The 15,747-nt window shown below is 43.3% G+C and overlaps 1 long non-coding RNA gene across 1 annotated transcript; it reads right to left on the reverse strand.

Moving 5' to 3' along the window:
• Window positions 1-1,183: 1,183 nt before the first annotated feature.
• Window positions 1,184-8,410, reverse strand: LOC310842113. The gene is made up of 2 exons (XR_014562879.1): window positions 8,031-8,410; window positions 1,184-1,361 (listed from the first exon to the last, which is right to left on the reverse strand). It is a non-coding gene; the product is annotated as an uncharacterized lncRNA (long non-coding RNA).
• Between the last annotated feature and the right edge of the window lie 7,337 nt (window positions 8,411-15,747).

Here is a 15,747-nt window from a genome sequence, read left to right on the forward strand (position 1 = left end):
AATACCCTTTTATGGTTAAAAATACCGGAGCAGGAACATATGTGATGTCAATCTGCGTGTATAGGCTGACGTGGTTGTATTCCTGGGGAAGGAGGGAGAGGGTGCCTGGAGGATAAATATACTGCATGAAATTTCTCATTTCTTTGGACTTGCTGTGGACTGACCATGCAAGAAATAAAGAGCAGAAATAAAGAGCAGAAATAAAGAACTCTTTCTCTGAACCAACCTTCGATGTCATTTGACATCCTTCCTCCTGTCCGGAAGCAACGCAGAGCCCACCAATCGGTAAAGTCTAATAAGGCTACACCACTGTATTTATACCCCACCCATCTTAAGTGTAGTCAGGATGTCTGCAGATCTCCAGAAGCAAACCTTTTAGTATCTTTATTTTGGATCCTATAAATTATGTCTAATTTACTCAGTTTGTGTGTTTTTGAATGATTTAAGATTAAATTTTTATGTTGTAATTATTATTATTTCCATCTTGCAAGCCACCTCAAGCATGGTATGAACTATGGAAACGCACCACTCCAATAAAATTATGTCTGGAGGTATATAGCCATTCAGCTAAGTACCCATCATTCATATCTTAAAAGAGTGAGCTCTGTTGCCATAGAGAGGAATGGACATGCATTCTCTTATCTCACCCAACTGGAAGCCATGGGATCCTAGGATGAAGAATTCTTCCAGGTAGGCACATGTGCATGCAATTATGCCCAATATACTGTAATGAGTGGGCTTTGTGGGGCTAGTTTCTGTAAAAGCCTGGGCTACTTCCCATCCTGTAATCCTTTAGCTGGAGGGGCCTAGAATCTGGTCTGGTCAGTTCAATAACCCCAAAATTCAGAGACCTGTGAATTTGGAAGGATGACTAAATTTCAACTGGCATACTTTTTCAAAGAGTACAACTCAGATTGGTTCCTATTTAAAAGGAAACTTCTTCTTCTCCCTCCCATTCCACCCTCTATATTTTACCACTCTTCATTTTCCACATTGTGGCCCAGTCCTACTCGCTAGACTGTATAGAGAGATCCTCATCCCCTTTTAGTCTTCCTTTCTTATGACGTTTTGGGCCTCTCCACAAACCATGCCTACTGACACCTCCTTCTCATGGACGTAAGGTGCCATTTCAGCTTCACTAGCAAGAACACTCATGCTTAGAAATGAAAAACAGAGGGGAAAAGGCTTTTGGATCTGCGTTTATTGCAAGGCACAAGCTCAGGTAAGCCTTGAAACTGTTGCTCTTTTCAATCTGGATGCTTTGGAGAAGAAGTCCCTAGCTGGGGATCAAGCGGGATCCAGCAGCTCTCAAAGAGTGGGAGCATCTTCCACTTTTCAAAGGCATCTATCACTCCTTCCGTCTAAAACATAGAAACCAGCAACAAAAAGACAACAGTTAACTCAGTTTCATAGCAAAATGACCATGTTTGAGACACGAAAATAAAAAGCAAGGCATATTGGACCACAAGAACGTTTTCATGATAATAAACCATTGGGTAGGGATAGGTCTGTTTCAGTTTTTCATTTCCAGTAACTATGAATTACATAGATTCACCTTTCGATGAGAATTGAATCCAATCTATTGCCCATCCTTACCTTTGGGAGACTTTCTTTTCTAGGTACAATTAAATGTATGTCACAGAATAGTGAGGGAGCTTTCAAGGTCTCCAATATTCTCCTGCAGACTGGTTGTTATGCATGGCAGGGATTTGTTGTTTTTGTGGCCCTGAGGAAGAGTTATGGGGAAACAGGAAGCTTGCTCACTAGTTTGTGACAATGTTTTGAGAAACACGGGAGAACTGGCACAATGGGGTTCATTCCGCCCAGTTGCTAATTTCTCTGTATGCACCCAAGAGAAAAGTCTACTGCCTCAGGTTCTTTATTTAAAAGATAAAATAAGAATGAAGCTGCTTGGAATTGAAAGTGGGAGATTTGCATGGAATGTATGGCATGTGAAACTAAGGTAATCTGAAATGGTGGAGGGCAGGACACCACACAGAGTAAGTGCCCAGCATCTGTTAAAGCTGCAGAATAGACATCCCTTAGGCACTGAGATAAACAATGGATAAAGCTGCACAAGAAATTATATGTGCCCATCCGGTGTGGTTTAGGGATTTGGCAAAGGAGATCTGGCATAAGCTCACAGGGCAAAGGGGTCAAAGACTCCCCCTATAGGACTGTGGAAATATAGTTGCATGGGAACTGAGCTTTATTGAAACTTTTTGTGGTTCTTTTTATTTATACTTGGGACTTGTTTTTCCCATGGGACAAAAGACCATTTGACCTTGAACAGAGGCAGGTGTGGAATGAGCGGCACAGGGAGAACAAGAGCAGCTAAAGCTAAAGATAAAGAAAAAGAGAAAAAATCTGGGCAACTTTTGCAAACAACTCTAACTCATCACCGCAGATCATCTGTCCCAACTGTGCTGACAGCACAGGAGGTGGAACTAGTGCAGCCTGCTGCAGAAGACATGGCAACTGGAGGATCTGAAACAGTTTTAAAACAAATTTTGGAACAATTGGCAGTCTTAAACCAAAAAGTGGACAATCAAACATCAAAGATTGACCAAGCTACATCCTCTATTGGCAAATTAACTGAACAGGTTTCGCAGCACACTCAGGCAATTGAGAAATTGCAAGGAGCTACGGCAGAAAACTTTAAATTAGCTGTGGAAGCCAATCAAAAAGCAGAACAGGCGAACTTAAAGGTGGAGGAAATTAAAGGAGAGGTAAGACCTTTGAGAAGGCAGGTAGGGGAACAACAAGCCTACCTGGCATTGGTTGAATTGAAAAGTAAAGATAGTAATCTCAGGATAAGGGCTATCCCGGAATTGGAACAAAATAATCTAGAGGGATTTTTGACACTTTTGTTCTCCAAATTCTGGGGAATTGAGGAAGAAAAGGACTTTAAAATTGTGACAGCCTTTAGACTGGGAAAATCAGTAAAGAAAGACAAGCCCAGAGACTGTTTGGTTGCTCTGAGATCAAGAGAAGAAAGGGATAAGATACTAGGCCTACATTTTAAGAAATCATTGGAGGTAGAAGGTAAAAGGGCCGAAATTTACAGAGATATACCCAAATATCTCTTGGAACTTAGGACTACCTATATAGATTTGACCAAATTGTTGAGACACAACGGAATTCCTTATAGGTGGGAGTTTCCACAAGGACTTTCATTTACTTACAAAGGAAGGAAAATAAAGATTAAATCACCTGAAGACCAGCAGAAGTTCCTACACGACCACGAGGAGGACCTGCAAAAAGGAGCTGCAGCTTCTTGGCCTCCACCACCACCGGGACCATCTCCAAGAGTTATACCACCAGGACCAGAACCAGCATTACCTCCCCCGGGATCGGGAGGAAGCTTAGATACCCCATTGTAGAACCCGTCAATTGATTCAGGATGTCTCTACAGCTTCTTAGTTGGAACATAAATGGTGGAAACTCCCCGGAAAAAAGAAGGAAAGTCTTTCACATTTTGAAAAAGGAACAATTGGACGTTATCTGCCTACAGGAAACACATGTGACAAGGCTCCATAGAAAAGTGTTAATTAACAAAAGACTAGGCCAAGAATTTATTTCTTCAGACAAAGTTAAGAAGAGAGGAGTGGTGATTTATGCAAAGGAGAGCCTGTCACCGAAATTTTTATTCAAAGATGAATATGGCCGAATTTTGGCGATTGAAATACAGACGCAAGGAGAAAAAATTCTGATATTAGGAATATATGCTCCAAATGAGGGAAAGTCAGAATTCTTCAGGAAGCTGCATGAGACTATGCTGGATTATTTGGACTATAGTAACATCATTATGCTGGGTGATATGAATGGGGTTGTGTCTGTAAATATGGATAAGTCACAAAGTGTCAACATATCGAAAGACGGCAGACTACCCAAAACTTTTTTTGAAATGACAGACAATATGGACTTAGTAGACATTTGGAGGGTTAAGAACCCCCTAGGGAAAGAAGGGACTTTCTTTTCTGAAGCTCATCTGACATGGACACGAATCGACCAAATCTGGACAACTAGAGGACTGGCACCTAAGACTAGAAAAGTGGAAATCTGCCCAAAAACCTGCTCCGACCATAATGCTTTGAAAGTGGAATTGAAACTAAATACAACCGGATCCTTTAGATGGAAAATGAATGACACTATTCTAAGAGATCAGGAGATTGTTAAGAAGGCCCAAAAAACCCTAAAGGACTATTTTGAGATAAATTTGAATACTACTGTGGAAAAAAGAACAATCTGGGACGCAAGTAAGGCAGTTATGAGAGGGTTTCTAATACAACAAAACACGATTAAGAAAAGGCTCTGGAATGAAAAGAAGGAGAAGATATTGGAGAGAATAAGAGAAGGTGAGAAAAAATTAAGATCTAGGCCTAAGTCGAAGGACGTGTTAAGAGAAGTGAAATTCTTCCAGGCGCAATACTCAAAACTGATAAATCAAGAGGTGGAATGGAAAATTAAACAAATGAAACAAAGATCCTTCGAATCGGCGAATAAGTGTGGGAAACTGCTAGCTTGGCAGTTGAAAAAGAGACAAAAGCTTAATACGGTTACAAATCTAGAGATCGAAGGGAGAATGGTTCAGAAACCCGAGGAAATCAGAAAGTGCTTCCAGAGGTACTTCAAAGAACTTTATACACAAGGGCCGCAAAAAGCCTCAGAGGTGGATCAATTTCTAAAAACTAATGGATTACAAAAAATACCCCTGGAAATGAGAACAAACCTGAACTGTAATATTACACAGCAAGAAATTGAAAGTGCCATTCAAAATCTTCAACTTGGCAAGTCCCCAGGCCCGGACGGCTTAACCTCCAAATATTATAAAGTTTTAAAGGACTATTTGATACAACCTTTGATGGAGGTTTGCAACCAGATAATGGAGGGAGGGAGGGCACCGGAAACGTGGAAAGAAGCTTTCATCACATTGGTACCTAAATCAGAGACTGAAAAGACCCAACTTAAGAACTACCGCCCCATCTCACTCCTAAATGTGGATTATAAAATTTTTGCAGATATTTTGGCAAATAGACTTAAAAAAGTACTAAATGAAGTGATTCACAAAGACCAGGCTGGCTTTCTCCCTGGTAGGCATTTGTTTGACAACACAGGAAACATTATTGACATTTTGGAACTTCTACAAACAAATCTGAATACCAGAGCGGTTTTGATTTTTGTTGATGCAGAGAAGGCCTTTGATAATATTTCTTGGATGTTTATGAAGAAAAATTTGGAAGGGATGGGAGTGGGGCGGGGGTTCGAAAATGGTATAGAAGCAATCTACACAGAACAAAAAGCTAAATTGATAGTAAACAATGTGGTGACAGAGGAGTTTAAAATTGAAAAAGGGACACGCCAGGGGTGCCCCCTATCCCCCCTATTGTTTATTTCAGTCCTGGAGGTGTTGCTAAATATGATTAGAAAGGACCGGTTGGTCCAGGGAATTGAGGTCGGAGTGAAACAATATAAATTGAAAGCATTTGCAGATGACTTGGTATTAACACTTCAGGAACCAGTCTCCAGCACTAAAAGAGTGTTAGAATTAATTTCTGATTTTGGTCGGGTGGCGGGGTTTAAGTTAAATAAGCAAAAAACCAAGGTTTTAGCAAAAAATTTGACAGTTACAGAAACAGATGAGTTCTCTAAAGAAACGGAGCTGAATGTGGTTAAAAAGGTAAAATACTTAGGGGTGTACTTGACCTCCAAAAATTTGAATTTGTTTAAAGATAATTATGAGAAATGCTGGTCAGAAATCAAAAGAGACTTGGATATATGGTCAAGACTGAAACTTTCCTTGTTAGGCCGAATAGCTGCTGTAAAGATGAATGTATTGCCGAAAATGTTATTTTTGTTTCAGGCCCTACAGATCGTGGACAAGGTGGAATGTTTTGGAAAGTGGCAGAAGGATATTTCTAAGTTTGTTTGGCAGGGCAAAAAGCCCCGAATAAAGTTTAAAATATTAACTGATGCGAAAGAAAGAGGGGGATTTGCCCTGCCAGACTTGAGGTTATATTATGAATCTGCAGCCTTCTGCTGGTTGAAAGATTGGATTTTATTGGAGAACACTGATGTCCTGGATCTGGAAGGGTTTGACAATGCGTTTGGGTGGCATGCATATTTGTGGTATGACAAGGCCAAAGTGCACAAATTGTTTAAAAACCATATTGTCAGAAGAGCAATTTGGAGGGTCTGGATAAAATACAAAGACTTATTGGAGAGTAAAACTCCGAGGTGGCTCTCACCGGTGGAGGCCAAGGCACGTAAGAGACCCAACATGGAGGCCCATTGGCCTAAATATTGGGAAATAATTGAAAAAACTGGAGACAATTGGAGGTTGCTAAGTTTGGAGAAATTGAAAACTAAGGTACGAGATTGGCTGCACTATGCGCAAATTCAAGAGGTATTTAAAATAGATAAAAAAGTTGGATTCCAGGTGGAAAAATCGAAACTAGAGACTGAATTGTTAGAGCCAAAAAGTAAACTACTTTCGAGAATGTATAACTTGCTGCTTAAGTGGAATACACAGGATGAGACAGTTAAATCCGCAATGATAAAATGGGCTCAGGATGTGGGGCATAACATTATGTTTGCAGACTGGGAAAGGTTATGGAACACCGGTTTGAAATTCACGGCATGTACTGCCTTGAAGGAAAATATTATGAAAATGGTATACCGGTGGTACATGACCCCAGTCAAGTTAGCCAAGATATATCATCTGTCTGACAACAAATGTTGGAAATGTGGAGAGGCGGAAGGGACATTCTTCCATCTCTGGTGGACCTGCCCGAAAGTGAAGGCCTTCTGGGAAATGATCCATAATGAACTAAAAAAGGTATTGAGATTTACCTTACCTAAAAAACCAGAGGCCTTCCTTCTGGGCATGGTGGACCAGAGAGTGCTTAAGAAGGACAGAACCTTTTTTATGTATGCTACCACAGCAGCAAGGATCCTGATTGCAAAATACTGGAAGATACAAGATTTACCCACGCTGGAGGAATGGCAATCGCAGTTGATGGACTATATGGAACTGGCTGAAATGACTGGCAGAATCCGAGACGTGGGAGAAGAAACAACTGAGGAGGATTGGGAAAAGTTTAAGGACTATTTGAAAAAACACTATAAGTTGTATGAATGTTAAAAAAAATGCACCTTTCAGGAAATTCTAGCTTCAGCAAATGTAAGTTATTGGAATGAAAATTAAGACACAAGAATTCAGAGGTAAAATAATGAAATAACTTTATTGTGTTTAATATAAAACATATAAGAATTGAGCGACAGTAAAATTGAAAATAGGGAACATGATAAAATGGAAGTTACAATAAGTTTTGAAATAAGTTAACAAATTGCTGATGCTTTATAAGACAGAGAACGCAGGGTTCGGAGGATGTGAGGAAGTCCTATAGGTTAGATGGAAAAAGAATATGGAAATTTGTTATTTATACTTCTCTTTCTTATAACCACTCTTTATTCTTTTTTCTGTATTTCTGTAGCTTTAAAAAAGCAATAAAAAAATGTTAAAAAAAAAAAAAAACAAAGACAGCTGGACCAGCCATGAGGCAGGTGAGGACCCTGCTTCTGGTGGCAGAAGCCCCTCAGACAACAAACCCATTGGTGCCCCTCCTGCCCTGCTGGTTCTGCCTATGGTGAAAGAACTCAGCACCATCTTGCTTAAAATGGGCAACAATGGTAGTGCCGCTTCTGTGCCTGCAATCAACAGGGTATGGTGTGTGTCAGCGGCAGATCAGGCCATGGCAGGAGGAGCAGGTAGATGGGCTTAGGAGCCGTGCCGGCAGAATGGCAAAGCAGCAATTACCATTTTGCATCAAGCGGCAAAATGGGATGTTCCACCCTTGCCTGATTCCTGCATAGGTATTTTATTTTTATTTTTGCAATGGAGCAATTGAGCTTGCAGGCAAAGGATGATCAGTTTAGGGGACGCTGAGTTGGGTACTTAAAATGATCAATCCAAAGGGTAATGGGAGAGGGGCAGGAGGTGTAATTCTCATTTGGTCAGCTGAAATTACCTTTTGCAACAGAAATAATTATGAAGACACCTTCCAATCTTTTTATAATTATTGGAACAAGGTATAGGGTAGCAAACACCATTGGCCCTAAGGCATTGCCTAGTATTCCTAGGTTCCTGGTCCTGTGCAGATCCTGTGCAAAGAGAGAAACAAACATAAGTGGGGAGAAGGAAGTTAAATCACAATAGAATGAAAGAGAAAAACAACTCCACAGCCCTTTGAACAGGAGTGGCTCTGTGACGCTCTGGGTGCTGTGGCATCCCAACTCCTACCCCCCACCCCCACCCCTGCCACTGGCCACTGGTGTTTACCCCCCTTGCTACATTCACAAGAAGAAATGGTCAATTTGCTTATCTATATATTTGCTCATGAGTGGAGGGTGTCAGTCCACAAAACACGACAGGAAGAAGTGAGGCGCACATGGCTTATAAGTTATAATAATAATAATAATAATAATAATAATAATAATAATAATAATTATTATTTATTTATACCCCGCCCTCCCCAGCCAAGGCCGGGCTCAGAGCGGCTTACAAGCAATAATAAAAACAAGATGAATGATTACAAACTTAAAAACAAAAATAAAACACAACAATTAAAATAATGGAACATTAAAATATTAAAATGTAGCCTCATCGCAGGAGGAGAAGGAAAAGAAGGGGAAAAAAGAGAGGGGGGGAGGGAGGGAATCAAACTGGCTCCAAGCCAAAGGCCAGGCAGAACAACTCTGTCTTACAGGCCCTGCGGAAAGAAATCAGATCCTGCAGGGCCCTGGTCTCATGAGGCAGAGCGTTCCACCAGGCCGGAGCCAGAGTTGAAAAGGCCCTGGCTCTGGTCGAAGCCAATCTAACTTCCTTAGGGCCCGGGACCACTAGGGTGTTGTTATTTATGGACCTTGAGGCTCTCCGTGGGGCATACCAGGAGAGGCGGTCCCGGAGGTACGAGGGTCCTAGGCCGTGAAGGGCTTTAAAGGTCAAAAGCAGCACCTTAAATCTGATCCTGTACTCCACCGGGAGCCAGTGCAGCTTGAAAAGCACTGGGTGAATATGCTCCCATGGCAGAGACCCCGTGAGGAGCCTCGCTGCAGCATTCTGTACCCGCTGGAGTTTCTGGGACAGCTTCAAGGGCAGCCCCGCGTAGAGCGAATTACAGTAGTCAAGCCTGGAGATGACCGTCGCATGGATCACTGTGGCCAAGTCAGGGCGGGAAAGGTAAGGGACCAACTGCTTGATGCGGCGAAGGTGGATAAATGTCGCCTTGGCTGTTGCTGTAACCTGCGCCTCCATGGAAAGGGAGGCGTCAAGGATTACACCCAAACTCTTAACGGAAGGCAATGGCACTAATTGGGCCCCCGCAAAGAAGGGAGTTGGTCCCTCATCCCCATGCCATCCCGACCTAGCCATAGGACCTCTGTCTTCGAAGGATTTAGTTTCAATCGGCTCTCACGAAACCATCCAGCCACAGCTTCCAAGCATCTGGTCAATGTGTTTGGGGCCGAGTCAGTGTGGCCATCCATCAGCAGATAGAGCTGAGTGTCATCAGCATATTGGTGACAGCCCAGCCCAAAGCTCCGGATAATCTGGGCAAGGGGGCGCATAAAGATGTTAAAAAGCATCGGGGAGAGAATTGCGCCCTGCGGCACTCCACACACCAAGGAGTGGCACGACGACATTTGCCTCCCTAGTGCCACCCTCTGTCCCCGACCAGAGATAAAAGAGCACAACCAGTTACGGGCTATGCCCTGTATCCCCACGTCTGCGAGGCGGTGGTCCAGAAGATCATGATCGACCATGTCAAAGGCTGCTGACAAATCTAAAAGGATCAGCAGTCCTGACCCGCCTCGATCCAGTTGTCTACGGAGATCGTCTGTTAAGGCAACCAGAGCCGTCTCCGTCCCAAAACCAGGATGGAAACCAGACTGAAATGGATCTAATGCCGATGTTTCCTCCAGAAACCTACCAAGCTGCTCATAGAATATAGAGAAACTAAAGCATGTAACTGAAGCCATCAGAGTCCCAAGAACTACCCAGAATAAAAGGCTCTATATTACATCAAGAAACATTTCCCACTAATTAGAAACCCCAGATTTATTGGCAGACCTGTGGAAGAGACAAATCAAAATTTTATTTTCTAAGACGTATTCCATAAATTTGCATAGAATTGCATAAAATCTAACCAAACTGAGAAAAGAAGAGGCTGCTTTTGTTTTTCCTTACCAGTTTTACATACGATGCCATTTTCCATATATTAATAAAAAGGTAAAGGACTGTTTTGACAGTTAATTCCAGTTGCAGACAACTCTGGGAGCCGGCGTTTGACCACAGACACGTGGCCAGCATGACTAAGCTGCTTCTGGTGAACCAGAGCAGCACACGGAAACACCGTTTCCCCTCCCGCCAGAGCTGTACCTATTTTTCTACTTGCACTTTGATGTGCTTTTGAATTGCTAGGTTGGCAGGACCAGGGGCCGAGCAATGGGAGCTCACCCCGTCGTGGGGATTCAAACCACCAACCTTCTGATCAGGAAACCCAAGAGGCTCAGTAGTTTAAACCACAGGGCCACTCACTTCCCCTTTTCCTTATATTACTCTGCCATAATGAATTCAACATGTGAACATCAAAGCACAGCTGTCCTCTGAAAGGCAGCTCTCCCTCCAAGTAATGTGTTTAAAAAATGTACATGAAAAAGTGTAATTTCATGACAATAGCATGAAAATATAGGTTATAACAGGGCAAATTGCATAGCAGTTATGGGCATAATGGGGGGAATTCAGCAACACAGTGCATATATCCCCTAATAGATGCACCTTTGTAGGCAATTTTGTCTGATATATACATTTTTATGCAAAATTTACCACTAAAGAAACGTCTCTAGAAAGAAAAGTGATCTTCCTTTGCAAGGCCACAGAACAGCAACTGTACTCCTCTCCCTCTTCCACCCCATAATAGGCTGGCAGGTGTCCCTCTGTCTTCTTCCTCTCCATCCCTTACCTGGGGAAGCCAGGAGCAGCAAACAGAGAACTGCCAAGCACAGGTGAAGGATCTTCATGGCTCAGGATGAATTGTGGTGGCAAAGCCAGGCAAAGCCAGCTTTTAAGCCAAATGGAGCCCCAAAAGTTGCCAAGAGAGGGCTGGGCTTCCCATAATTGTAATTTCTTTAAGACATTGTGAGTTAGGCTGACGTGGAAGAGAACGTTGCCAAAATCACATGCCTCTGGAAAAGCACTCCTGTTTTTGGTCAGTCATAGCAATTTCTACAGAAGATCACAAACATTCAGATGTGCTGTATTCATGTTTCAGAGGGATATAGCTTGAATAAAACGAAAAAAAATATGCTGAGGATTCATAGGCAGTGCTAGGGGGATGTATCCCTCAGGTAAATGACTCACCCCTCACCTGTCCCCACCACATTGCTGGACCCTTGCGGTTACCTGAAGGAAGGGGACTTTCACATGCTCACCTCCCACAATGATTATTCTTAGTAGTAGCCCATGCTTCCCCCCCTAAAAAATATTTAGGGTTACTCTCATTTTCCTACTCATATTGAAATACTGCTCCTCAATCTGGCCAAACTTAGATTCACAAAATGTTTAGGGGTATGCGTACCCCTGCATCCCCCCAGGAAGTAGCACTGGTAGTAGTCATAGCCTCAAACAGTTCTTCCAAAAAAGAAAAGAGAATTCAAGTCCACTGATTGAAGAGGTTGAGTGGAACATGCAGGGCAAGGAGATTTCAAAGGTGAAACGAAGGACTCTTTGCTTACTTGAAGGAAGGGCAATCTTCACATGGTCTCTTGTCCTTTTTCTCATTCTTGCAATCATCCTATTTCTCAGACACCTCTTCCAGACAAGACTCAAGGCAACTTACAAAAATATTTTCAAACAGGAGGGGCTCTGCTTCTCTGCTTGCTGCACCTGCCATGTCCACTCTGCACCCCATTATAATTGGCCAACTTGTCCTTTCCTTTCTCCTTTCCACCCTAGAAGATGACTAAGCCCCCTTTCCCCCTTCCCAACCCTGTTACTGAAGCCGCTTCGCTCTTCTGTCCTGCGCTCCATGGAGTCGCTGTTATTTGTGACTAAAGATCAGGGATCTCCACATCAGAAATATTCAAAGGCCAATGAGTTAACCTTCTCTGCTTTGAGGTTTCATTTGAGCTTTCATGCTCAGGCCTGGTGCTTTCATGTGGGACTGAATGTGGGACACTTTGCATGGACCTAATACTCAGCTAAGGGACATGGTTGGCGCTGTGGTCTAAACCACTGAACCTTGGGCTTGCCGATCAAAACATCGGTGGTTCAAATTCCCGTGACGGGGTGAGCTCCCGTTGTTCGGTCTCAGCTCCTGGCAACCTCGCAGCTCGAAAGCAGGTCAAAGTACAAGTAGATGAATAGGTCCCACTCTGGTGGGAAGGTAAATGGTGTTTCTGTGCACTGCTCTGGTTTTGTCAGAAGCAGCTTAGTCATGCTGGCCACATGACCCGGAAAAACTGTCTGCGGACAAACGTCAGCTCCCTCGACCAGTATAGCGAGATGACCGCCGCAATCCCAGAGTCGTTCACAACTGGACTTAACTGTCAGGGTCCCTTTAGGTTTACCTTTTGATTCTCAGCTATTCAAACAAGATGGAGGAGAGAAAATCACAGTGAGCAAATGCCCAGCAGCTATTGAAGTTTTAGGATGGACAGTGATGGTGATCCCTTTCCACTGAGATAAACAATAGATGAAACTGCAATTAATCTAAACAATCAAATACCATGTGATTGAAGAATTTGATTAAGAGGAATTCACAAAACTTCACAGAGCAAAGCAACCAAAGACAGAGCTGATCCCAGAGCCTTGAGGCAGGTGAGGATACTGCTTCAGGTGGCAGAAGCCCCTAACCAGGCACAATGCCCATGGGTGCCCCTCCTGCCCTGCTGCTTCTGCCAGTGGAGGTGAAGCACCAGCATCATCAGCACTGATTTTGGGCTGCCATTTGGGGCAATACGGGAAGTGCCGCCCTAGGCTGATTCTGCCATAGGTGTCTTTTGCAATGGACAAAGTATGAAAACAGCTGGCTGCGTAATCAATTAAGCTTGCAATCAAAGGACGATGTATTCAGGGACCACTTAAGTAATTTGTGTAACGAATGGAACAGGTAGCTGGTACTCACTGCTCTATGAAAATGACATTCTTTGTAATAAAAAGGTTGCATTAGAGATACTTTGTACTGCCAGTGGTTGTTTAATTAATGAAAAACATAATTAAGTAAATGTTGCAGGCTGTATAACCCACCTATATGATGACTATAATGAGTTTTGTTTTGGTTATTTCTGTTTCTGAAGGAATAGAATGGCTCTAAGACACAGAAGGGAGGGAAGAGGGAGGGAGAAGAGATGAGTTTGTATCGATGCAGTTTTTAATAAAGTTTTAATGGAAAACTCTCGTGGATTTTAACAGCAGACAAATGCTGTTAAAGGAGGTTAAACTGGAATCAGATAAATGATCATCAACTTGTAAAGAAACCTATTGTTCAAGTTACAGTATACAGTAATACCACAAAATACCTAATAAGAATAAGAAGGCACTGAATAGCCCCCCCAAAAAACCACAAATTCAGCAACACAGTGCATATTTCCCCTAATAGACACACTTTTGTTGGCAATTTTGCCCAATATATACATTTTTATGCAAAGAATTCCCACTAAAGAGATTTCCACTAAAAAAAATCTGTAGTGAGAAAAGTGAGCTTCCTTTGCAAGGCCACAGAAGAGCAACTGTACTCCTCTCCTTCTTCCGCCCCACAATTAGCTGGCAGGTGTCCCTCTGTCTTCTTCCTCTCCATCCCTTACCTGGGCAAGCCAGGAGCAGCAAAGAGAGAACAGCCAAGCACAGGTGAAGGATCTTCAGGGCTTCCTGACGTGGCAAAGCTGAATGCCAGCTTGTAGGCCAATTGGAGCCCCAAAGGTTGCCAAGAGAGGGCAGGGAGGGAGAGGGAGATGAAATATTTGTAATTTCTTTGGGACGTTGTGTCTTAGGCTGACGTGGAAGAGAACATGGCCAAAATCATATGCCTCTCCCTTCATTCTGGCAGTCATAGCAGTTTTCACCCAAGTGAGATCCCAGTTACAGATCACAAACATTCCTTTCCCTTTTCAACCTAGAAGATGACCAAGTCCCCTTTCCCCTTAATACCCCTGTTTCTGAAGCCGTTTCCCCTACCCATCCAGCAACACTCAAGGCTGCAATCCTCCCTTAATTTACCTAGGCGCATGCCCCATGGAAACCAACAGGAGTTCCTTCTGAGTGGGCCTGTTTTAGGACTGCACTTTATGATGCCACAACCAGAGATGGCACTCCTGCCTAAACCACTGTCCATACAAATACTTTCCTTAAGTCACGTAAGCCAAGCAGGGTCTCAGGGAAGGCAGCAAGGCCACCAGGAGGAGAGGGCCAGGGATGTGCAGCCAGTCAACATCTTGGGAGACCTTCTTGGCTGTGAGTCCTGGAAGCTCTTCTCCCTGCTCACAGGCCTTTTCCCACCTGGGTTGATTCAGCACAGCTGCTAGTTACTCTGCAAAGCCCCAGAGCAAAAGTCTGCAACCTCAGATTCTTTTTTGGAACGGAATGTGGGACACTTTGCATGGAATATGTGGGACCGAATCCTCAGCTGTTCAAGCAAGTTGGAAGGGGGCGGGGGAATCATTGTGAGCAAATGCCCAGCAGCTATTAAAGCTTCAGGATGGACAATTATAGTGAACCCTTATCCAATGAGAAAAACAATGGATGAAACTGCATATTAATCTAAGCATGCAAATAAAGTGTGATTTAAGTATTGGACCAAGAGGAACTTGCCAAACCTCACAGAGTAAAATAACCAAAGACAAGACTGATCCCAGAGCCGGACAAGCCTTGAGGCAGGTGAGGATGTTGCTTCAGGTGGCAGAAGCCCCCAACCAGGCACAATGCCCATGGGTGCCCCTCCTGCCCTGCTGCTTCTGCCAGTGGTGGTGAAGCATCAACATCATCAGCACTGATTTTGGACAAGATCACTGCCATTTGGGGGAATAAGGGTTGTGCTGCCCTAGGCTGATTCTGCTATAGGTGTCTTTTGCAATGGACAAAGTATGAAAACAACCAGCTGTGCAACCAATTAAGCTTGCAATCAAAGGATGATGTATTGAGGAACTACTTAAGTAATTCATGCTTTATGTAACTAATGGAACAGGTAGCTGGTACTCGCTGCTCTTTTAGAATGACATTCTGTGTAATAAAAATGTTTCTTTAGAGATACTTTGTACTGCCAGTGGTTGTTTAATTAATGAAATACATAATTAAGACAACTGTAAATCTTGCAGGCTGTGTAATGGATTTTAACAGCGGATAAATGCTATATTAATGGAGGTTTCAGTGGTACTTTGGGTTACAAACAGTCCTGCTTACGAACGCTTGGGGTTATGAACTCCACAAACTCGGAAGTAAGTGTTCCAGGTTGCAAACTGTGCCCCGGGATATGAACGTGGTCTGAGAGCCAGTATGGTGTTGTGGTTAAGAGCGGTAGTCTCGTAATATGGGGAACCGGGTTCGCGTCTCCACTCCTCCACATGCAGCTGCTGGGTGACCTTGGGCTAGTCACACTTCTCTGAAGTCTCTCAGCCCCACTCACCTAACAGAGTGTTTGTTGTGGGGGAGGAAGGGAAAGGAGAATGTAAGCCGCTTTGAGACTCCTTCGGGTA

The sequence above is a fragment of the Podarcis gaigeae genome (assembly GCF_964106915.1).
Source record: "Podarcis gaigeae genome assembly, chromosome: 3".
Lineage (NCBI taxonomy): Eukaryota > Metazoa > Chordata > Lepidosauria > Squamata > Lacertidae > Podarcis > Podarcis gaigeae.